Here is a 22,838-nt window from a genome sequence, read left to right on the forward strand (position 1 = left end):
CTCAGTGTGCCTCCCGGTCTGTGTGATTCAGGCTCAGTCCGTGGGACTCCCGGTCAGTTTGATTCAGTCTCTGTCAGTGTGACTCCCGGTAGGTTTGATTATGTCTCGGTCAGTGTGACTTCCAGTCAATGTGACTCCCGGTCAGTGTGGTTTCAGTCTCAGTCAGTGTCACTCCCGGTCAATTTGATTCAGACTTGGTCAGTTTGACTCCCGGTCAGTGTGATGCAGATTCAGTCAGTGTTACTGCCGGTCAGCTTGATTCAGTCTTGGTCAGTGTGACTCTCGGTCAGTTTTATTCAGTCCCTCTTGGTGTGACTCCCGGTCAGAGTGATTCAGTCTTGGTCAGCGTGACTCCCGGTCAGTGTGATTAAGTCTTGGTCAGTGTGACTATCAATCAGTTTGATTCAGTCATGGTCAGTGTGTGTCCCAGTCAGTGTGATTCAGTCTCAGTCAGTGTGACTCCTCCTCAGTTTGATTCAGTCGCGGTGATTGTGATTCCTCGTCAGTGTGATTCAGTCTCGGTCAGTGTGACTCCCGGTCAGTGTGATTCAGTCTCGGTCAGTGTGACTCCCAGTTAGTTTGATTCAGTCTCGGTCAGTGTGTTTCAGTCTCAGTCAGTGTGACTCCTCGTCAGTTTGATTCAGACCCCGTGAGTGCGACTCCCGGTCAGTGTGATTCAGTCTCAGTCAGTGTGACTCCCGGTCAGTTTGATTCAGTCTCAGTTAGTGTGACTCCTGGTCAGTTTGATTCAGTGACAGTTAGTGTGACGCCCGGTCACTTTGATTCAGTCTCAGTCACTGTGACTCCCGGTCATTTTGATTCCCTCTTGGTCAGTGTCCTTCACTCTCGCTCAGTGTGCCTCCCGGTCAGTGTGATTCAGGCTCAGTCCGTGGGACTCCCGGTCAGTTTGATTCAGTCTCTGTCAGTGTGACTCCCGGTCAGCTTGATTCAGTTTCGGTCATTGTGACTCGCAGTCAGTTTGATTCAGTCCCTGTCAGTGTGACTCCCGGTCAGTTTGATTATGTCTCGGTCAGTGTGACTTCCGGTCAATGTGACTCCCGGTCAGTGTGGTTTCAGTCTCAGTCAGTGTCACTCCCGGTCAATTTGATTCAGACTTGGTCAGTTTGACTCCCGGTCAGTGTGATGCAGATTCGGTCAGTGTTACTGCCGGTCAGTTTGATTCAGTCTTGGTCAGTGTGATTCAGTCTCGTACAGTGCGACTCCCGGCCAGTGTGACTCAGTCTCGGCCAGTGTGACTTCCGGTCAAAGTGACTCCCGGTCAGTGTGACTCCCCGGTCAGTTTGCTTCAGTCTCAGTCAGTGTGACTCCTCGTCAATTTGATTCAGTCCCGCTCATTGTGATTCCTGGTCAGTGTGATTCAGTCTCGGTCAGTGTGACTCCCAGTCAGTTTGATTCATTCTCGCTCAGTGCGACTCCCGGTCAGTTTGATTCAGTCTCAGTTAGTGTGACGGCCGGTCAGTTTGATTCAATCCCAGTCAGTGTGACTCTCGGTCAGTTTTATTCAGTCCCTCTCTGTGTGACTCCCGGTCAGAGTGATTCAGTCTTGGTCAGCGTGATTCCTGGTCAGTGTGATTAAGTCTTGGTCAGTGTCACTACCAATCAGTTTGATTCAGTCTCGGTCAGTGTGACTCCCGGTCAGTGTGATTCAATCCTGGTCAGTGTGACACCCGGTCAGTTTGATTCAGTCACAGTTAGTGTGATGCCCGGTCAGTTTGATTCATTCCCGGTCAGTGTGACTTCGTTCAGTTTGATTCAGTCTCGGTCAGTGTGACCACTGGTCAGTTTGATTCAGTCTCAGTCAGTGTGATTCAGTCTCGGTCAGTGTGATTCCCGTTCATTGTTATTCAGTCTTGGTCAATGAGACTCCCGGTCAGTGTGATTCAGTCTCTGTCAGTGTGACTCCCGGTCAGTTTGATTCAGTCTCGGTCATTGTGACTCGCAGTCAGTTTGATTCAGTCCCTGTCAGTGTGACTCCCGGTCAGTTTGATTATGTCTCGGTCAGTGTGACTTCCAGGCAATGTGACTCCTGGTCAGTGTGGTTTCAGTCTCAGTCAGTGTGACTCCCGGTCAATATGATTCAGACTTGGTCAGTTTGACTCCCGGTCAGTGTGATGCAGATTCAGTCTGTGTTACTGCAGGTCAGTTTGATTCAGTCTTGGTCAGTATGATTCAGTCTCGTACACTGCGGCTCCCGGCCAGTGTGATTCTGTCTCGGCCAGTGTGACTTCCGGTCAAAGTGGCTCCCGGTCAGTGTGATTCAGTCTCGGTCAGTGTGACTCCCGGTCAGTTTGATTCAGTCTCGGTCAGTGTGACTCCCGGTCAGTTTGATTCAGTCTCGGTCAGCGTGACTCCTGGTCAATTTGATTCAGTCCCGGTCCGTGTGACTCCCAGTCAGTTTAATTCCGTCCCGTTCAGTGTGACTCCCGGTCAGTTTGATTCAGTCTCAGTCAGTGTGACTCCTGGTCAATTTGATTCAGACTCGGTCAGATTGACTCACGGTGAGTGTGATTCCGACTTGGTCAATGTGATTCAGTCTCGGTCAGTGTGACTTCTGGTCAATGTGACTCCCGGTCAGTGAGATTCATTCTCTGTCAGTGTGATTCAGTCTCGGTCAGTGTGACTCCCGGTCAGTTTGATTCCGTCTCAGTCATTGTGACTCCCGGTCAGTTAGATCCATTCCCGGTCAGTGTGACTCCCGGTCACTTTGATTCAGTCTCAGTCACTGTGACTCCCGGTCATTTTGATTCCCTCTCGGTCACTGTGATTCACTCTCGGTCAGTGTGACTCCCAGGCAGTTTGATTCACTCTCGAACAGTGTGCCTCCCGGTCACTGTGATTCAGTCTCAGTCAGTGGGTCTTCCGGTCAGTTTGATTCAGTCTCGGTCAGTGTGACTACCGGTCAGTGTGATTCAGTCTCGGTCATTGTGACTCCAAGTCAGTTTGATTCAATCTCGGTCATTGTGACTCGCAGTCAGATTGATTCAGTAGCGGTCAGTATGACTTCCGGTCAATGTGACTCCCAGTCAGAGTGATTCAGTCTCTGTCAGTGTGATTCAGTCTTGGTCAGTGTGACTTCCAGTCAGTTTGATTCAGTCTCGGTCAGCGTGACTCCTGGACAGTTTGATTCAGTCTTGGTCAGCGTGACTCCTGGTCAGTTTGATTCAGTCCCGGTCCGTGTGACTCCCAGTCAGTTTGATTCCGTCCCGTTCAGTGTGACTCCCGGTCAGTTTGATTCAGTCTCAAACAGGGTGACTCCTGGTCAATTTGATTCAGACTCGGTCAGTTTGACTCCCGGTCAGTGTGATTCAGTCTCGGTCAGTGTGACTTCTGGACAATGTGACTCCCGGTCAATGAGATTCAGTCTCTGTCAGTGTGATTCAGTATCGTTCAGTGTGACTCCCGGTCAGTTTGATTCAGTCTCAGTCATTGTGACTCCTGGTCAGTTTGATTCAGTCTCAGACAGTGTGACTCCCAGTCAGTTTGATTCAGTCTCAGTCAGTGTGACTCCTGGTCAATTTGATTCAGACTCGGTCAGTTTGACTCGCCGTCAGTGTGATTCAGATTCGGTCAGGGTTACTGCCAGTCAGTTTGATTCAGTCTTGGTCAGTGTGATTCAGTCTCTGCAAGTGTGATTCATTCTCTTTCAGTGTGTCCCCCGGTCAGTTTGGTTCAGTCTCGGTCAGTGTGACTCCCGGTAAGTTTGATTCAGTTTCGGTCAGTGTGTCCCCCGGTCAGTGTACTTCAGTCCCCGTCAGTGTGAGTCCCGCTCAGTGTGATTCAGTCTTATTCAGTGTGACTCCCTGTCAGTTTGATTCAGTCTCGGTCAGTGTGACCCCCGGTCAGATTGCTTCAGTCTTGGTCAGTGTGTGTCCCGGTCAGTGTGATTCAGTCTCAGTCAGTGTGACTCCTCGTCGGTTTGATTCAGTCCCGGTGATTGTGATTCCTCGTCAGTGTGATTCAGTCTCGGTCAGTGTGACTCCCAGTCAGTTTGATTCAGTCTCGCTTAGTGCGACTCCCGGTAAGTGTGATTCAGTCTCGGTCAGTGTGACACCCGGTCAGTTTGATTCAATCCTTGTCAGTGTGACTCTGGCCAGTTTGATTCAGTCTCAGTCAGTGTGACTCCCGGTCAGTTTGATTCAGTCTCAGTTAGTGTGACGCCCAGTCAGTTTGATTCATTCCCGGTCAGTGTGACTCCCGGTCAGTTTTATTCAGTCCCTGTCAATGTGACTCCCGGTCAGAGTGATTCAGTCTTGGTCAGTGTGACTCCTGGACAGTGTGTTTCAGTCCCAGTCACTGTGACTCCGTTCAGTTTTATTCAGTCCCGGTCAGTGTGAGTCCCACTCTGTGGGATACAGTCTCAGTCAGTGTGACTCCCGGTCAGTTTGATTCAGTCTCAGTCATTGTGATTCAGTCTCGGTCAGTGTGACTCCCGTTCATTGTGATTCAGTCTCGGTCAGCTTGAATCCCGTTCAGTTTGATTCAGTCTCGGTCAGTGTGACTCACGGTCAGTGTGATTCAGTCTCGATCAGTGTGACTCCCGGTCAGAGTGATTCAGTCTCGGTCAGTGTGACTCCCGGTCAGTTTGATTCAGTCTCGGTCAGTGTGACTCCTGGTCAGTTTGATTCAGTCCTTGTCCGTGTGACTCCCAATCAGTTTGATTCCGTCCCGTTCAGTGTGACTCCCGGTCAGTGTGATTCAGACTCGGTCAGTGTGACCCCCGGTCAGTTTGATTCAGTCTTGGTCAGTGAGACTCCCTGTCATATTGATTCAGTATCTTTCAGTGTGACCCCCGTCAGTTTGATTCAGTCTCGGTCAATGTGACTCCCGGTCAGTGTGATTCAGTCTCGTTCAGTGTGACTCCCGGTCAGTGTGATTCAGTCTCGGTCAGTGTGACTCCCGGTCAGTTTGATACAGTCTCATTCATTTTGACTCCCGATTAGTTTGTTTCAGTCCCGGTCAGTGTGACTGCCGGTCAGTTTGATTCAGTCTCAGTCAGTGTGACTCCCAGTCAGTTTGTTTCATTCCCTGTCAGTGTGACGCCCGGTCAGTTTGATTCAGTCCTGGTCAGGGTGACTCCCGGTCAGTTTGATTCAGTCTCGGTCAGTGTGTGTCCCAGTCATTGTGACGCAGTCCCAGTTAGTGTGATTCCCGGACAGTTTGATTTAGTCTCGGACAGTGTGACTCCCGGTCAGTTTAATTCAGTCTCGGTCAGTGTGACTCCCTGCCATATTGATTCAGTATCGTTCAATGTGACCCCCGTCAGTTTGATTCAGTCTCGGTCAATGTGACTCCCGGTCAGTTTGATTCAGTCTTGGTCAGTGTGACTCCCGGTCAGTGTGATCCAGTCTCGATCAGTGTGATTCCCGGTCAGTGTGATTCAGTCTCGGTCAGTGTGACTCCCGGTCAGTTTGATTCAGTCTCGGACAGTGTGACTCCCGGTCAGTTTGATTCAGTCCCGGTTAGTGTGACTCTCGGTCAGTGTGATTCAGTCTCGGTCAGTGTGACTCCCGATCAGTTTGATTTAGTCTCGGACAGTGTGACTCCCGGTCAGTTTGTTTCAGTCCCGGTTAGTGTGACTCCCAGTCAGTTTGATTCAGTCCCGTTCAGTTTGACTCCCGGTCAGTTTGATTCAGTCTCGGTCAGTGTGACTCCCTCTCAGTGTGATTCAGTCTCGATCCATGGGACTCCCAGTCCTTGTGATTCAATCTGGGTCAGTGTAACTCCTGGTCAGTGTGATTCAGTCTCAGTCATTGTGACTCCCGGTCAGTTTGATTCTTTCCTGGTCAGTGAGACTCCTGGTCAGTTTGATTCAGTCTCGGTCAGTGTGACTCCCAAACATTTTGATACAGTCTTGGTCAGTTTGACTCCCGGTCAGTTTGATTCAGTCTCAGTCAGTGTGACTCCTGTTCAGTTTGGTACAGGCCCAATCATTGTGACTCCTGGCCAATGTGATTCAGTCTCGGTCAGTGTGACTCCCGGTCAGTTTGATTCAGCCTCATGCAGTTTGACTCCCGGTCAGTTTGTTTCAGTTCCGGTCAGTGTGACTCCTGGTCAGTTTGATTCAGTCTCAGTCAGTTTGCCTACCGGTCAGTTTGATTTAGTCTCAGGCAGTGGGTCTCCCGATCAGTTTGATTCAGTGTCTGTCAGTATGACTCAGGCTCGGTCAGTATGATTCAGTCTCGGTCAGTGTGACTCCCAGTCAGTTTGATACAGTATCATTCACTTTGAATCCCAATTAGTTTGTTTCAGTGCCTGTCGGTGTGACTCCCAGTCAGAGTGATTCAGTCTTGGTCAGTGTGTGTCCCGGTCAGTGTGATTCAGTCTCAGTCAGTGTGACTCCTCGTCAGTTTGATTCAGTCCTGGTCATTGTGATTCCTTGTCAGTGTGATTCAGTCTCGGTCAGTGTGACTCCCAGTCAGTTTGATACCGTCTCGGTCAGTGTGATCCCCGGTCAGTGTGTTTCAGTCTCAGTCAGTGTGACTCCCGGTCAGTGTGATTCAATCCTGGTCAGTGTGACTCCGGCCAGTGTGATTCAGTCTCGGTCAGTGTGACTCCCGGTCAGTGTGATTCAATCCTGGTCAGTGTGACTCCGGCCAGTTTGATTCAGACTCAGTCAGTCTGAATCCCAGTCAGAGTGACTCAGTTTCGATCATTGAGACACCCGGTCAGTGTGATTCAGACTCGGTCAGTGTGACCCCCGGTCAGTTTGATTCAGTCTTGGTCAGTGAGACTCCCTGTCATATTGATTCAGTATCGTTCAGTGTGACCCCCGTCAGTTGATTCAGTCTCGGTCAATGTGACTCCCGGTCAGTGTGATTCAGTCTCGTTCAGTGTGACTCCCGGTCAGTGTGATTCAGTCTCGGTCAGTGTGACTCCCGTTAAGTTTGATTCAGTCTCGGTCAGTGAGACTCCCGGTCAGTTTGATTCAGTCTCGGTCAGCGTGACTCCTATTCAGTTTGATTCAGTCCCGGTCCTTGTGACTCCCAGTCAGTTTGTTTCAGTCCTGTTCATTGTGACTCCCGGTTATTTTGATTCAGTCTCAGTCAGTGTGACTCCTGGTCAATTTGATTCAGACTCGGTCAGTTTGACTCCCGGTCAGTGTGATTCATTCTTGGTCAGTGTGATTCAGTCTCGTACAGTGCGACTCCCGGTCAGTGTGATTCAGTCTCGGTCAGTGTGACTTCTGGTCAATGTGACTCCCGGTCAGTGAGATTCAGTCTCGGTCAGTGTGACTCCCATTCATTGTGATTCAGTCTCGGTCAGCTTGAATCCCGTTCAGTTTGATTCAGACTCAGTCAACCTGACTCCCGGTCAGAGTGACGCAGTTTCTATCTTTGTGACACCCGGTCAGTGTGATTCAGACTCAGTCAGTGGGACTCCCTTTCATATTGATTCAGTCTCGTTCAGTGTGACCTTGGGTTAGTGTGATTTCATCTCAGTCAGTATGACTCCCGGTCTCTTTCATTCAGTCCCTGTCATTGTGAAGCCCGGTCAGTTTGATTCAGTCCTGGTCAGTGTGACTCCCATTCAGTTTGTTTCAGTCCCGGTCAGTGTGACTCCCGGTCAGTTTGATTCAGTCTCGGTCAATGTGACTCCCGGTCAGTGTGATTCAGTCTCTGTCAGTGTTATTCAGTCTCGTCAGTGTGACTCCCGGTCAGTTTGATTCAGTCTCGGTAAGTGTGACTGCCGGTCAGTGTGATTCGATTTCGGTCAGTGTGACTCCCTGTCATATTGATTCAGTCTCCTTCAGTGTGACTCCCGGTCAATGTGATTCAGTCTCTGTCAGTGTGATACAGTTTTGGTCAGTGTGACTCCCGGTCAGTTTGATTCAGTCTGTCTGTGTGACTCCCGGTCACTTATATTCATTCCCAGTCAGTGTGACTCCCGATCTCTTTGATTCAGTCTCAGTCACTGTGACTCCCGGTCATTTTGATTCCCTCTTGGTCAGCGTGCTTCACTCTCGCTCAGTGTGACTCCCGGACAGTGTGATTCACTCTCGATCAGTGTGCCTCCCGGTCAGTGTGATTCAGTCTCTGTCAGTGTGACTCATGGTCACTTTGAATCAGAATTGGTCAGTTTGACTCCCGGTCAGCGTGATGCAGATTCGGTCAGTGTTACTGCCGGTCAGTTTGATTCAGTCTTGGTCAGTGTGATTCAGTCTCGTACAGTGCGACTCCCGATCAGTGTGATTCAGTCTCGGCCAGTGTGACTTCCGGTCAAAGTGACTCCCGGTCAGTGTGTCCCCCGGTCAGTTTGCTTCATTCTCAGTCAGTGTGACTCCCGGTCAGTTTGATTCAGTCTCAGTCAGTGTGACTCCCGGTCAGTGTTTTTCAGTCTCGATCATTGTGACTCCCGGTCAGTGTGATTCAGTCTTGGTCAGTGTGACTACCGGTCAGTGTGATTCAGTCTCGGTCATTGTGACTCGCAGTCTGATTGATTCAGTAGCGGTCGGTATGACTTCCGGTCAATGTGACTCCCAGTCAGAGTGATTCAGTCTCTGACACTGTGATTCAGTCTTGGTCAGTGTGACTCCCAGTCAGTTTGATTCAGTCTCGGTCAGCGTGACTCCTAGTCAGTTTGATTCAGTCTCGGTCAGCGTGACTCCTGGTCAGTTTGATTCAGTCCCGGTCCGTGTGACTCCCAGTCAGTTTGATTCCGTCCCGTTCAGTGTGACTCCCGGTCAGTTTGATTCAGTCTCAGTCAGTGTGACTCCTGGTCAATTTGATTCAGACTCGGTCAGTTTGACTCCCGGTCAGTGTGATTCAGACTTGGTCAGTGTGATTCAGTCTCGTACAGTGCGACTCCCGGTCAGTGTGATTCAGTCTCGGTCAGTGTGACTTCTGGTCAATGTGACTCCCGGTCAGTGAGATTCAGTCTCTGTCAGTGTGATTCAGTATCGTTCAGTGTGACTCCCGGTCAGTTTGATTCAGTCTCAGTCATTGTGACTCCCGGTCAGTTTGATTCAGTCTCTGACAGTGTGACTCCCATTCAGTTTGATTCAGTCTCAGTCAGCGTGACTCCTGGTCAATTTGATTCAGATTCGGTCAGTTTGACTCGCCGTCAGTGTGATTCAGATTCGGTCAGTGTTACTGCCAGTCAGTTTGATTCAGTCTTGGTCAGTGTGATTCAGTCTCTGCAAGTGTGATTCATTCTCTTTCAGTGTGTCCCCCGGTCAGTTTGGTTCAGTCTCGGTCAGTGTGACTCCCGGTAAGTTTGATTCAGTTTCGGTCAGTGTGTCCCCCGGTCAGTGTACTTCAGTCCCCGTCAGTGTGAGTCCCGCTCAGTGTGATTCAGTCTTATTCAGTGTGACTCCCTGTCAGTTTGATTCAGTCTCGGTCAGTGTGACCCCCGGTCAGATTGCTTCAGTCTTGGTCAGTGTGTGTCCCGGTCAGTGTGATTCAGTCTCAGTCAGTGTGACTCCTCGTCAGTTTGATTCAGTACCGGTGATTGTGATTCCTCGTCAGTGTGATTCAGTCTCGGTCAGTGTGACTCCCAGTCAGTTTGATTCAGTCTCGCTTAGTGCGACTCCCGGTAAGTGTGATTCAGTCTCGGTCAGTGTGACTCCCGGTCAGTTTGATTCAATCCTTGTCAGTGTGACTCTGGCCAGTTTGATTCAGTCTCAGTCAGTGTGACTCCCGGTCAGTTTGATTCAGTCTCAGTTAGTGTGACGCCCAGTCAGTTTGATTCATTCCCGGTCAGTGTGACTCCCGGTCAGTTTTATTCAGTCCCTGTCAATGTGACTCCCGGTCAGAGTGATTCAGTCTTGGTCAGTGTGACTCCTGGACAGTGTGTTTCAGTCCCAGTCACTGTGACTCCGTTCAGTTTTATTCAGTCTCGGTCAGTGTGAGTCCCACTCTGTGGGATACAGTCTCAGTCAGTGTGACTCCCGGTCAGTTTGATTCAGTCTCAGTCATTGTGATTCAGTCTCGGTCAGTGTGACTCCCGTTCATTGTGATTCAGTCTCGGTCAGCTTGAATCCCGTTCAGTTTGATTCAGACTCAGTCAGTCTGACTCCCAGTCAGAGTGACTCACTTTCGATAATTGTGACACCCGATCATGTGATTCAGTCTCGATCAGTGTGACTCCCGGTCAGTGTGATTCAGTCTCGATCAGTGTGACTCCCGGTCAGTTTGATTCAGTCTCGGTCAGGGTGACTCCTGGTCAGTTTGATTCAGTCCTGGTCCGTGTGACTCCCAATCAGTTTGATTCCGTCCCGTTCAGTGTGACTCCCGGTCAGTTTGATTCAGTCTCAGTCAGTGTGATTCCCGGTCAATTTGATTCAGACTCGGTCTGTTTGACTCCCGGTGAGTGTGATTCAGACTTGGTCAGTGTGATTCAGTCTCGTACAGTGCGACTCCCGGGCTGTGTGATTCACTCTCGAACAGTGTGCCTCCAGATCACTGTGATTCTGTCTCTGTCAGTGGGTCTTCCGGTCAGTTGGATTCAGTCTTGGTCAGTGTGACTCCAGGTCAGTGTGATTCAGTCTCGGTCATTGTGACTCCAAGTCAGTTTGATTCAGTCTCGGTCATTGTGCCTCGCAGTCAGTTTGATTCAGTCACGGTCAGTATGACTTCCGGTCAATGTGACTCCCGGTCAGAGTGATTCAGTCTCTGTCAGTGTGAGTCAGTCTTGGTCAGTGTGACTCCCAGTCAGTTTGATTCAGTCTCAGTCAGTGTGACTCCCAGTCAGTTTGATTCAGTCTCAGTCAGTGTGACTCCCGGTCAGTTTGATTCAGTCTCGATCAGTGTGACCCCCGGTCAGTGTGATTCAGTCTCGGTCATTTTGACTCCAAGTCAGTTTGATTCAGTCTCGGTCATTGTGACTCGCAGTCAGTTTGATTCAGTCTCGGTCAGTATGACTTCCGGTCAACGTGACTCCCGGTCAGTGTGATTCAGTCTCTGTCAGTGTGATTCAGTCTTGGTCAGTGTGACTCCCAGTCAGTTTGATTCAGTCTCAGTCAGTGTGACTCCCAGTCAGTGTGATTCAGTCTCGATCCATGTGACTCCCGGTGAGTGTGATTCAGTTTCGGTCAGTGTAACTCCCGGTCAGTGAGATTCAGTCTCAGTCATTGTGACTCCCGGTCAGCTTGATTCTTTCCTGGTCAGTGAGACTCCTGGTCAGCGAGATTCAGTCTCGGTCAGTGTGACTCCTGGTCAGTTTGATTCAGTCTCGGTCAGTGTGACTCCCGGTCAGTGTGATTCAGCGTCTGTCAAAGTGACTCAGGCTCGGTCAGTATGATTCAGTCTTAGTCAGTGTGACTCCCAGTCAGTTTGATACAGTCTCATTCATTTTGATTCCCGATTAGTTTGTTTCAGTCCCGGTCAGTGTGACTGCCGGTCAGTTTGATTCAGTCTCAGTCAGTGTGACTCCCAGTCAGTTTGTTTCATTCCCTGTCAGTGTGACGCCCGGTCAGTTTGATTCAGTCCTGGTCAGTGTGACTCCCGGTCAGTTTGATTCAGTCTCGGTCAGTGTGTGTCCAAGTCATTATGACGCAGTCCCAGTTAGTGTGATTCCCGGACAGTTTGATTTAGTCTCGGACAGTGTGACTCCCGGTCAGTTTAATTCAGTCTCGGTCAGTGTGACTCCCTGTCATATTGATTCAGTATCGTTCAGTGTGACCCCCGTCAGATTGATTCAGTCTCAGTCAAAGTGACTCCCAGTCAGTTTGATTCAGTCTCGGTCAGTGTGACTCCCGGTCAGTGTGATCCAGTCTCGATCAGTGTGATTCCCGGTCAGTGTGATTCAGTCTCGGTCAGTGTGACTCCCGGTAATTTTGATTCAGTCTCGGACAGTGTGACTCCCGGTCAGTTTGATTCAGTCCCAGTTAGTGTGACTCTCGGTCAGTGTGATTCAGTCTCGGTCAGTGTGACTCCCGATCAGTTTGATTTAGTCTCGGACAGTGTGACTCCCGGTCAGTTTGATTCAGTCTCAGTCAGTGTGACTCCGGGTCAGTTTGATTCAATCCTTGTCAGTGTGACTCTGGCCAGTTTGATTCAGTCTCAGTCAGTGTGACGCCCAGTCAGTTTGATTCATTCCCTGTCAGTGTGACTCCCGGTCAGTTTTATTCAGTCCCTGCCAATGTGACTCCCGGTCAGAGTTATTCAGTCTTGGTCAGTGTGACTCCTGGACAGTGTGTTTCAGTCCCAGTCACTGTGACTCCATTCAGTTTTATTCAGTCTCGGTCAGTGTGAGTCCCACTCTGTGGGATACAGTCTCTGTCAGTGTGACTCCCGGTCAGTTTGATTCAGTCTCGGTCAGTGTGACTCCTGGTCAGTGTGATTCAGTCTCGATCAGTGTGACTCCCGGTCAGAGTGATTCAGTCTCGGTCAGTGTGACTCCCGGTCAGTTTGATTCAGTCTCGGTCAGTGTGACTCCTGGTCAGTTTGATTCAGTTCTGGTCCTTGTTACTCCCAATCAGTTTGATTCCGTCCCGTTCAGTGTGACTCCCGGTCAGTTTGATTCAGTCTCAGTCAGTGTGACTCCCGGTCAATTTGATTCAGACTCGGTCAGTTTGACTCCCAGTGAGTGTGATTCAGACTTGGTCAGTGTGATTCAGTCTCGTACAGTGCGACTCCCGGGCTGTGTGATTCACTCTCGAACAGTGTGCCTCCAGGTCACTGTGATTCAGTCTCTGTCAGTGGGTCTCCCGGTCAGTGTGATTCAGTCTCGGTCAGTGTGACTCCCGGTCAGTTTTTTTCAGTTTTTGTCATTGTGACCCCCGGTCAGTGTGATTCAGTCCCCGTCAGTGTGACTCCCGGTCAGTGTGATTCAGTCTTATTCAGTGTGACTCCCCATCAGTTTGATTCAGTCTCGGTCAGTGTGACTCCCGGTCAGTTTGATTCAGTCTCGGTCAGTGTGTGTCCCAGTCATTGTGACGCAGTCCCAGTTAGTGTGATTCCCGGACAGTTTGATTTAGTCTCGGACAGTGTGACTCCCGGTCAGTTTAATTCAGTCTCGGTCAGTGTGACTCCCTGTCATATTGATTCAGTATCGTTCAGTGTGACCCCCGTCAGTTTGACTCAGTCTCGGTCAATGTGACTCCCGGTCAGTTTGATTCAGTCTCGGTCAGTGTGACTCCCTGTCAGTGTGATCGAGTCTCGATCAGTGTGATTCCCGGTCAGTGTGATTCAGTCTCGGTCAGTGTGACTCCCGGTCAGTTTGATTCAGTCTCGGACAGTGTGACTCCAGGTCAGTTTGATTCAGTCCCGGTTAGTGTGACTCCCTGTCATATTGATTCAGTATCGTTCAGTGTGACCCCCGTCAGTTTGATTCAGTCTCGGTCAAAGTGACTCCCGGTCAGTTTGATTCAGTCTCGGTCAGTGTGATCCAGTCTCGATCAGTGTGATTCCCGGTCAGTGTGATTCAGTCTCGGTCAGTGTGACTCCTGGTCAGTTTGATTCAGTCTCGGACAGTGTGACTCCCGGTCAGTTTGATTCAGTCCCGGTTAGTGTGACTCTCGGTCAGTTTGATTCAGCCCCGGTTAGTGTGACTCCCAGTCAGTGTGATTCAGTCCCGTTCAGTGTGACTCCCGGTCAGTTTGATTCAGTCTCGGTCAGTGTGACTCCCTCTCAGTGTGATTCAGTCTCGATCCATGGGACTTCCAGTCATTGTGATTCAGTCTGGGCCAGTGTAACTCCTGGTCAGTGTGATTCAGTCTCAGTCATTGTGACTCCCGATCAGTTTGATTCTTTCCTGGTCAGTGAGACTCCTGGTCAGTTTGATTCAGTCTCGGTCAGTGTGACTCCCAAACATTTTGATACAGTCTTGGTCAGTTTGACTCCCGGTCAGTTTGTTTCAGTCCCGGTCAGTGTGACTCCCGGTCAGTTTGTTTCAGTCCCGGTCAATGTGACTCCTGGTCAGTTTGATTCAGTCTCAGTCAGTTTGCCTAGCGGTCAGATTGATTTAGTCTCAGGCAGTGGGTCTCCCGGTCAGTTTGATTCAGTGTCTGTCAGTGTGACTCAGGCTCGGTCAGTATGATTCAATCTCGGTCAGTGTGACTCCCAGTCAGTTTGATACAGTATCATTCACTTTGAATCCCAATTAGTTTGTTTCAGTCCCGGTCAGTGTGACTCCTGGTCAGTTTGATTCAGTCTCAGTCAGTGTGACTCCCAGTCAGTTTGAATCATTCCCTGTCAGTGTGACGCCTGGTCAGTTTGATTCAGTCCCGGTCAGTGTGACTCCCGGTCAGTTTGATTCAGTCTCGGTCAGTGTGTGTCCCAGTCAGTGTGATGCAGTCCCATTTAGTGTGACTCCTGGACAGTTTGATTCAGTCTCGGCCAGTGTGACCCCCGGTCAGTTTGATTCAGTCTCGGTCAGTTTGACTACCGGTCAGTGTGATTCAGTCTTGGTCAGTGTGATTCAGTCTCGTACGGTGCGACTCCCGGTCAGTGTGATCAGTCTCGGTCAGTGTGACTTCCGGTCAATGTGTCTCCCAGTCAGTTTGGTTCAGTCTCAGTCATTGTGACTCCCGGTCAGTTAGATTCTTTCCCGGTCAGTGTGCCTCCCGGTCACTTTGATTCATTCTCAGTCACTGTGACTCCCGGTCATTTTGATTCCATTTCGTTCAGTGTCTTTCTCTCTCGAACAGTGTGCCTCCCGGTCACTGTGATTCAGTCTCAGTCAGTGGGTCTCCCGGTGAGTTTGATTCAGTCTCGGTAAGTGTGACCCCCGGTCAGTGTGATTCAGTCTCGGTCATTGTGACTCAAAGTCAGTTTGATTCAGTCTCGGTCATTGTGACTCCAAGTCAGTTTGATTCAGTATCGGACATTGTGACTCGCAGTCAGTTTGATTCAGTCTCGGTCATTATGACTTCCGGTCAATGTGACTCCCGGTCAGTGTGATTCAGTCTCTGTCAGTGTGATTCAGTCTGGTCAGTTTGACTCCCAGTCAGTTTGATTCAGTCTCAGTCAGTGTGACTTCCATTCAGTGTGATTCAGTCTCGATCAGTGAGAATCACGCTCAGTGTAATTCAGTCTCGATCCATGTTACTCCCGGTCAGTGTGATTCAGTTTCGGTCAGTGTAACTCCCGGTCAGTGAGATTCAGTCTCAGTCATTGTGACTCCCGGTCAGTTTGATTCTTTCCTGGTTAGTGAGACTCCTGGTCAGTGTGATTCAGTCCCGGTCAGTGTGACGCCCGGTCAGTATGATTCAGTCTCGGTCAGTGTGACTCCCAGTCAGTTTGTTTCATTCCCTGTCAGTGTGACGCCCGGTCAGTTTGATTCTGTCCTTGTCAGTGTGACTCCCGGTCAGTTTGATTCAGTCTCGGTCAGTGTGTGTCCCAGTCATTGTGACGCAGTCCGAGTTAGAGTGATTCCCGGACAGTTTGATTTTGTCTCGGACAGTGTGACTCCCTGTCATATTGATTCCTTATCGTTCAGTGTGACTCCCGTCAGTTTGATTCAGTCTCGGTCAAGTGACTCCCGGTCAGTTTGTTTCAGTCTCGGTCAGTGTGACTCCCGGTCAGTGTGATCCAGTCTCGATCAGTGTGCTTCCCGGTCAGTGTGATTCAGTCTCGGTCAAGTGACTCCCGGTCAGTTTGATTCAGTCTCGGACAGTGTGACTCCCGGTCATTTTGATTCAGTCCCGGATAGTGTGACTCTCGGTCAGTTTGATTCAGTCTCGGTCAGTGTGACTCCCGATCAGTTTGATTTAATCTCGGACATTGTGACTCCCGGTCAGTTTGATTCAGTCCCGGTTAGTGTGACTCCCAGTCAGTTTGATTCAGTCCCGTTCAGTGTGACTCCCGGTCAATTTGATTCAGTCTCGGTCAGTGTGACTCCCTCTCAGTGTGATTCAGTCTCGATCCATGGGACTCCCAGTCATTGTGATTCAGTCTGGGTCAGTGTAACTCCTGGTCAGTGTGATTCAGTCTCAGTCATTGTGACTCCCGGTCAGTTTGATTCTTTCCTGGTCAGTGAGACTCCTGGTCAGTTTGATTCAGTCTCGGTCAGTGTGACTCCCAAACATTTTGATACAGTCTAGGTCAGTTTGACTCCCGGTCAGTTGGATTCAGTCTCGGTCAGTGTGTTTCCCGGTCAGTGTGATTCAGTCTCAGTCAGTGTGACTCCTGGTCAGTTTGATACAGGCCCAATCATTGTGACTCCTGGCCAATGTGATTCAGTCTCGGTCAGTGTGACTCCCGGTCAGTTTGATTCAGCCTCATTCAGTTTGACTCTCGGTCAGTTTGTTTCAGTCCCGGTCAGTGTGACTCCCAGTCAGTTTGTTTCAGTCCCGGTCAGTGTGACTCCTGGTCAGTTTGATTCCGTATCAGTCAGTTTGCCTTCCGGTCAGTTTGATTTAGTCTCAGGCAGTGTGTCTCCCGGTCAGTTTGATTCAGTGTCTGTCAGTGTGACTCAGGCTCGGTCAGTATGATTCAGTCTCGGTCAGTGTGACTCCCAGTCAGTTTGATACAGTATCATTCACTTTGAATCCCAATTAGTTTGTTTCAGTCCCGGTCAGTGTGACTCCTGGTCGGTTTGATTCAGTCTCAGTCAGTGTGACTCCCAGTCAGTTTGAATCATTCCCTGTCAGTGTGACGCCCGGTCAGTTTGATTCAGTCCCGGTCAGTGTGACTCCCGGTCAGTTTGATTCAGTCTCGGTCAGTGTGTGTCCCAGTCTGTGTGATGCAGTCCCATTTTGTGTGACTCCTGGACAGTTTGATTCAGTCTCAGACAGTGTGACCCCCGGTCAGTTTGATTCAGTCTCGGTCAGTTTGACTCCCGGTCAGTGTGATTCAGTCTTGGTCAGTGTGATTCAGTCTCGTACGGTGCGACTCCCGGTCAGTGTGATCAGTCTCGTTCAGTGTGACTTCCGGTCAATGTGTCTCCCAGTCAGTTTACTTCAGTCTCAGTCATTGTGACTCCCGGTCAGTTAGATTCTTTCCCGGTCAGTGTGTCTCCCGGTCACTTTGTTTCATTCTCAGTCACTGTGACTCCCGGTCATTTTGATTCCCTTTCGTTCAGTGTGCTTCACTCTCGAACAGTGTGCCTCCCGGTCACTGTGATTCAGTCTCAGTCAGTGGGTCTCCCGGTGAGTTTGATTCATTCTCGGTCAGTGTGACCCCCGGTCAGTGTGATTCAGTCTCGGTCATTGTGACTCAAAGTCAGTTTGATTCAGTCTCGGTCATTGTGACTCCAAGTCAGTTTGATTCAGTCTCGGTCATTGTGACTCGCAGTCAGTTTGATTCAGTCTCGGTCAGTATGACTTCCGGTCAATGTGACTCCCGGTCAGTGTGATTCAGTCTCTGTCACTGTGATTCAGTCTTGGTCAGTGTGACTCCCAGTCAGTTTGATTCAGTCTCAGTCAGTGTGAGTCCCGGTCAGTGTGATTCAGTCTCGATCAGTGTGACTCACGCTCAGTATGATTCAGTCTCGATCCATGTTACTCCCGGTCAGTGTGATTCAGTTTCGGTCAGTTTAACTCCCGGTCAGTGAGATTCAGTCTCAGTCATTGTGACTCCCGGTCAGTTTGATTCTTTCCTGGTCAGTGAGACTCCTGGTCAGTGTGATTCAGTCTCGGTCAGTGTGACTCCCGGTCAGTTTGATTCAGTCTCGGTCAGTGTGACTCCCGGTCAGTTTGATTCAGTCTCGGTCATTGTGACTCCCGGTCAGTTTGATTCAGTCTCGGTCAGTGTGTGTCCCAGTCATTGTGATGCAGTCCCAGTTAGTGTGATTCCCGGACAGTTTGATTTAGTCTCGGACAGTGTGACTCCCGGTCAGTTTAATTCAGTCTCGGTCAGTGTGACTCCCTGCCATATTGATTCAGTATCGTTCAATGTGACCCCCGTCAGTTTGATTCAGTCTCGGTCAGTGTGACTCCCGGTCAGTGTGATCCAGTCTCGATCAGTGTGATTCCCGGTCAGTGTGATTCAGTCTCGTTCAGTGTGACCCCCATTCAGTGTGATTCAGTCTCGGTCAGTTTGACTCCCGGTCAGTTTGATTCAGTCCCGGTTAGTGTGACTCTCGGTCAGTGTGATTCAGTCTCGGTCAGTGTGACTCCCGATCAGTTTGATTAAGTCTCGGACAGTGTGACTCCCGGTCAGTTTGATTCAGTCCCGGTTAGTGTGACTCCCAGTCAGTTTGATTCAGTCCCGTTCAGTGTGACTCCCGGTCAGTTTGATTCAGTCTCGTTCAGTGTGACTCCCTCTCAGTGTGATTCAGTCTCGATCCATGGGACTGCCAGTCATTGTGATTCAGTCTGGGTCAGTGTAACTCCTGGTCAGTGTGATTCAGTCTCAGTCATTGTGACTCCCGGTCAGTTAGATTCTTTCCCGGTCAGTGTGTCTCCCGGTCACTTTGTTTCATTCTCAGTCACTGTGACTCCCGGTCATTTTGATTCCATTTCGTTCAGTGTGCCTCACTCTCGAACAGTGTGCCTCCCGGTCACTGTGATTCAGTCTCAGTCAGTGGGTCTCCCGGTGAGTTTGATTCAGTCTCGGTCAGTGTGACCCCCGGTCAGTGTGATTCAGTCTCGGTCATTGTGACTCAAAGTCAGTTTGATTCAGTCTCGGTCATTGTGACTCCAAGTCAGTTTGATTCAGTATCGGTCATTGTGACTCGCAGTCAGTTTGATTCAGTCTCAGTCAGTATGACTTCCGGTCAATGTGACTCCCGGTCAGTGTGATTCAGTCTCTGTCAGTTTGATTCAGTCTTTGTCAGTGTGACTCCCAGTCAGTTTGATTCAGTCTCAGTCAGTGTGACTCCCGGTCAGTGTGATTCAGTCTCGATCCATGTTACTCCCGGTCAGTGTGATTCAGTTTCGGTCAGTGTAACTCCCAGTCAGTGAGATTCAGTCTCAGTTATTGTGACTCCCGGTCAGTTTGATTCTTTCCTGGTCAGTGAGACTCCTGGTCAGTGTGATTCAGTCTCGGTCAGTGTCACTCCCGGTCAGTTTGTTTCAGTCTCGGTCAGTATGACTTCTGGTCAATGTGACTCCCGCTCAGTGTGATTCAGTCACTGTCAGTGTGATTCATTCTTGGTCAGTGTGACTCCCAGTCAGTTTGATTCAGTCTCAGTCAGTGTGTCTCCCGCTCAGTTTGATTCAGTCCTGGTCAGTGTGACTCCCAGTAAGTTTGATTCAGTCTCAGTCACTGCGACTCCCGATCAGTTTGATGCAGTCTCGGTCAGTGTAATTCAGTCTCGATCAGTGGGACTCCCGCTCAGTGTGATTCACTCTCGATCCATGTGACTCCCGGTAAGAGTGATTCTGCCTTCATCAGTCTGTCTCCCGGTCATTTTGATTCAGTCTCGGTCAGTGTGACTCCCGGTCAGTTTTTTTCAGTTTTTGTCAGTGTGACCCCCGGTCAGTGTGATTCAGTCAAAGTCAGTGTGACTCCCGGTCAGTGTGATTCAGTCTTATTCAGTGTGACTGCCCGGTCAGTTTGATTCAGTCCTGGTCAGTGTGACTCCCGGTCAGTTTGATTCAGTCTCGGTCAGTGTGTGTCCCAGTCATTGTGACGCAGTCCCAGTTAGTGTGATTCCCGGACAGTTTGATTTAGTCTCGGACAGTGTGACTCCCGGTCAGTTTAATTCAGTCTCGGTCAGTGTGACTCCCTGTCATATTGATTCAGTATCGTTCAGTGTGACCCCCGTCAGTTTGATTCAGTCTCGGTCAATGTGACTCCCGGTCAGTTTGATTCAGTCTCGGTCAGTGTGACTCCAAGTCAGTGTGATCCAGTCTCGATCAGTGTGATTCCCGGTCAGTGTGATTCAGTCTCGGTCAGTGTGACTCCCGGTAAGTTTGATTCAGTCTCGGACAGTGTGACTCCCGGTCAGTTTGATTTAGTCCCGGTTAGTGTGACTCCCTGTCATATTGATTCAGTATCGTTCAGTGTGACCCCCGTCAGTTTGATTCAGTCTCGGTCAAAGTGACTCCCGGTCAGTTTGATTCAGTCTCGGTCAGTGTGACTCCCGGTCAGTGTGATCCAGTCTCGATCAGTGTGATTCCCGGTCAGTGTGATTCAGTCTCGGTCAGTTTGACTCCCGGTCAGTGTGATTCAGTCTTGGTCAGTGTGATTCAGTCTCGTACGGTGCGACTCCCGGTCAGTGTGATCAGTCTCGTTCAGTGTGACTTCCGGTCAATGTGTCTCCCAGTCAGTTTACTTCAGTCTCAGTCATTGTGACTCCCGGTCAGTTAGATTCTTTCCCGGTCAGTGTGTCTCCCGGTCACATTGTTTCATTCTCAGTCACTGTGACTCCCGGTCATTTTGATTCCCTTTCGTTCAGTGTGCTTCACTCTCGAACAGTGTGCCTCCCGGTCACTGTGATTCAGTCTCAGTCAGTGGGTCTCCCGGTGAGTTTGATTCATTCTCGGTCAGTGTGACCCCCGGTCAGTGTGATTCAGTCTCGGTCATTGTGATTCAAAGTCAGTTTGATTCAGTCTCGGTCATTGTGACTCCAAGTCAGTTTGATTCAGTCTCGGTCATTGTGACTCGCAGTCAGTTTGATTCAGTCTCGGTCAGTATGACTTCCGGTCAGTGTGACTCCCAGTCAGTTTGATTCAGTCTCAGTCAGTGTGAGTCCCGGTCAGTGTGATTCAGTCTCGATCAGTGTGACTCACGCTCAGTATGATTCAGTCTCGATCCATGTTACTCCCGGTCAGTGTGATTCAGTTTCGGTCAGTTTAACTCCCGGTCAGTGAGATTCAGTCTCAGTCATTGTGACTCCCGGTCAGTTTGATTCTTTCCTGGTCAGTGAGACTCCTGGTCAGTTTGATTCAGTCTCGGTCAGTGTGACTCCCGGTCAGTGTGATTCAGTGTCTGTCAAAGTGACTCAGGCTCGGTCAGTATGATTCAGTCTTAGTCAGTGTGACTCCCAGTCAGTTTGATACAGTCTCATTCATTTTGACTCCCGATTAATTTGTTTCAGTCCCGGTCAGTGTGACTCCCAGTCAGTTTGATTCAGTTCTGGTCAGTGTGACTCCCGGTCAGTTTGATTCAGTCTCGGTCAGTGTGTGTCCCAGTCATTGTGACGCAGTCCCAGTTAGTGTGATTCCCGGACAGTTTGATTTAGTCTCGGACAGTGTGACTCCCGGTCAGTTTAATTCAGTCTCGGTCAGTGTGACTCCCTGTCATATTGATTCAGTATCGTTCAGTGTGACCCCCGTCAGTTTGATTCAGTCTCGGTCAATGTGACTCCCGGTCAGTTTGATTCAGTCTCGGTCAGTGTGACTCCCGGTCAGTGTGATCCAGTCTCGATCAGTGTGATTCCTGATCAGTGTGATTCAGTCTCGGTCAGTGTGACTCCCGGTCAGTTTGATTCAGTCTCGGACAGTGTGATTCCCGGTCAGTTTGATTTAGTCCCGGTTAGTGTGACTCCCTGTCATATTGATTCAGTATCGTTCAGTGTGACCCCCGTCAGTTTGATTCAGTCTCGGTCAAAGTGACTCCCGGTCAGTTTGATTCAGTCTCGGTCAGTGTGACTCCCGGTCAGTGTGATCCAGTCTCGATCAGTGTGATTCCCGGTCAGTGTGATTCAGTCTCGGTCAGTGTGACTCCCGGTCAGTTTGATTCAGTCTCGGACAGTGTGACTCCCGGTCAGTTTGATTCAGTCCCGGTTAGTGTGACTCTCGGTCAGTGTGATTCAGTCTCGGTCAGTGTGACTCCCGATCAGTTTGATTTAGTCTCGGACAGTGTGACTCCCGGTCAGTTTGATTCAGTCCCGGTTAGTATCATTCACTTTGAATCCCAATTAGTTTGTTTCAGTGTTTCAGTGCCTGTTAGTGTGACTCCTGGTCAGTTTGATTCAGTCACAGTCAGTGTGACTCCCAGTCAGTTTGAATCATTCCCTGTCAGTGTGACGCCCGGTCAGTTTGATTCAGTCCCGGTCAGTGTGACACCCGGTCAGTTTGATTCAGTCTCGGTCAGTGTGTGTCCCAGTCAGTGTGATGCAGTCCCATTTAGTGTGACTCCTGGACAGTTTGATTCAGTCTCGGACAGTGTGACCCCCGGTCATTTTGATTCAGTCTCGGTCAGTTTGACTCCCGGTCAGTGTGATTCAGTCTTGGTCAGTGTGATTCAGTCTCGTACGGTGCGACTCCCGGTCAGTGTGATCAGTCTCGGTCAGTGTGACTTCCGGTCAATGTGTCTCCCAGTCAGTTTGGTTCAGTCTCAGTCATTGTGACTCCCGGTCAGTTAGATTCAGTCTCGGTCAGTATGACTTCCGGTCAATGTGACTCCCGGTCATTGTGATTCAGTCTCTGTCAGTGTGATTCAGTCTTGGTCAGTGTGACTCCCAGTCAGTTTGATTCAGTCTCAGTCAGTGTGACTCCCAGTCAGTTTGATTCAGTCTCAGTCAGTGTGACTCCCGGTCAGTTTGATTCATTTTCGGTCATTGTGACTCGCAGTCAGTTTGATTCAGTCCCGGTCAGTGTGACTCCCGGTCAGTTTGATTCAGTCTCGGTCAGTATGACTTCCGGTCAATGTGACTCCCGCTCAGTGTGATTCAGTCTCTGTCAGTGTGACTCCCAGTAAGTTCGATTCAGTCTCAGTCACTGCGACTCCCGATCGGTTTGATGCAGTCTCGGTCAGTATAATTCAGTCTCGATCAGTGTGACTCCCGCTCAGTGTGATTCACTCTCGATCCATGTGACTCCCGGTCAGAGTGATTCAGCCTTCGTCAGTCTGTCTCCCGGTCAGTTTGATTCAGTCTCGGTCAGTTGACTCCCGGTCAGTTTTTTTCAGTTTTTGTCAGAGTGACCCCCGGTCAGTGTGATTCAGTCCCCGTCAGTGTGAGTCCCGCTCAGTGTGATTCAGTCCCAGTCAGTGGGACCCCCGGTCAGTGTGATTCAGTCTTATTCAGTGTGACTCCCCGTCAGTTTG

Source organism: Carcharodon carcharias, chromosome 13 (genome assembly GCF_017639515.1).
Source record: "Carcharodon carcharias isolate sCarCar2 chromosome 13, sCarCar2.pri, whole genome shotgun sequence".
Taxonomy (NCBI): Eukaryota; Metazoa; Chordata; class Chondrichthyes; order Lamniformes; family Lamnidae; genus Carcharodon; species Carcharodon carcharias.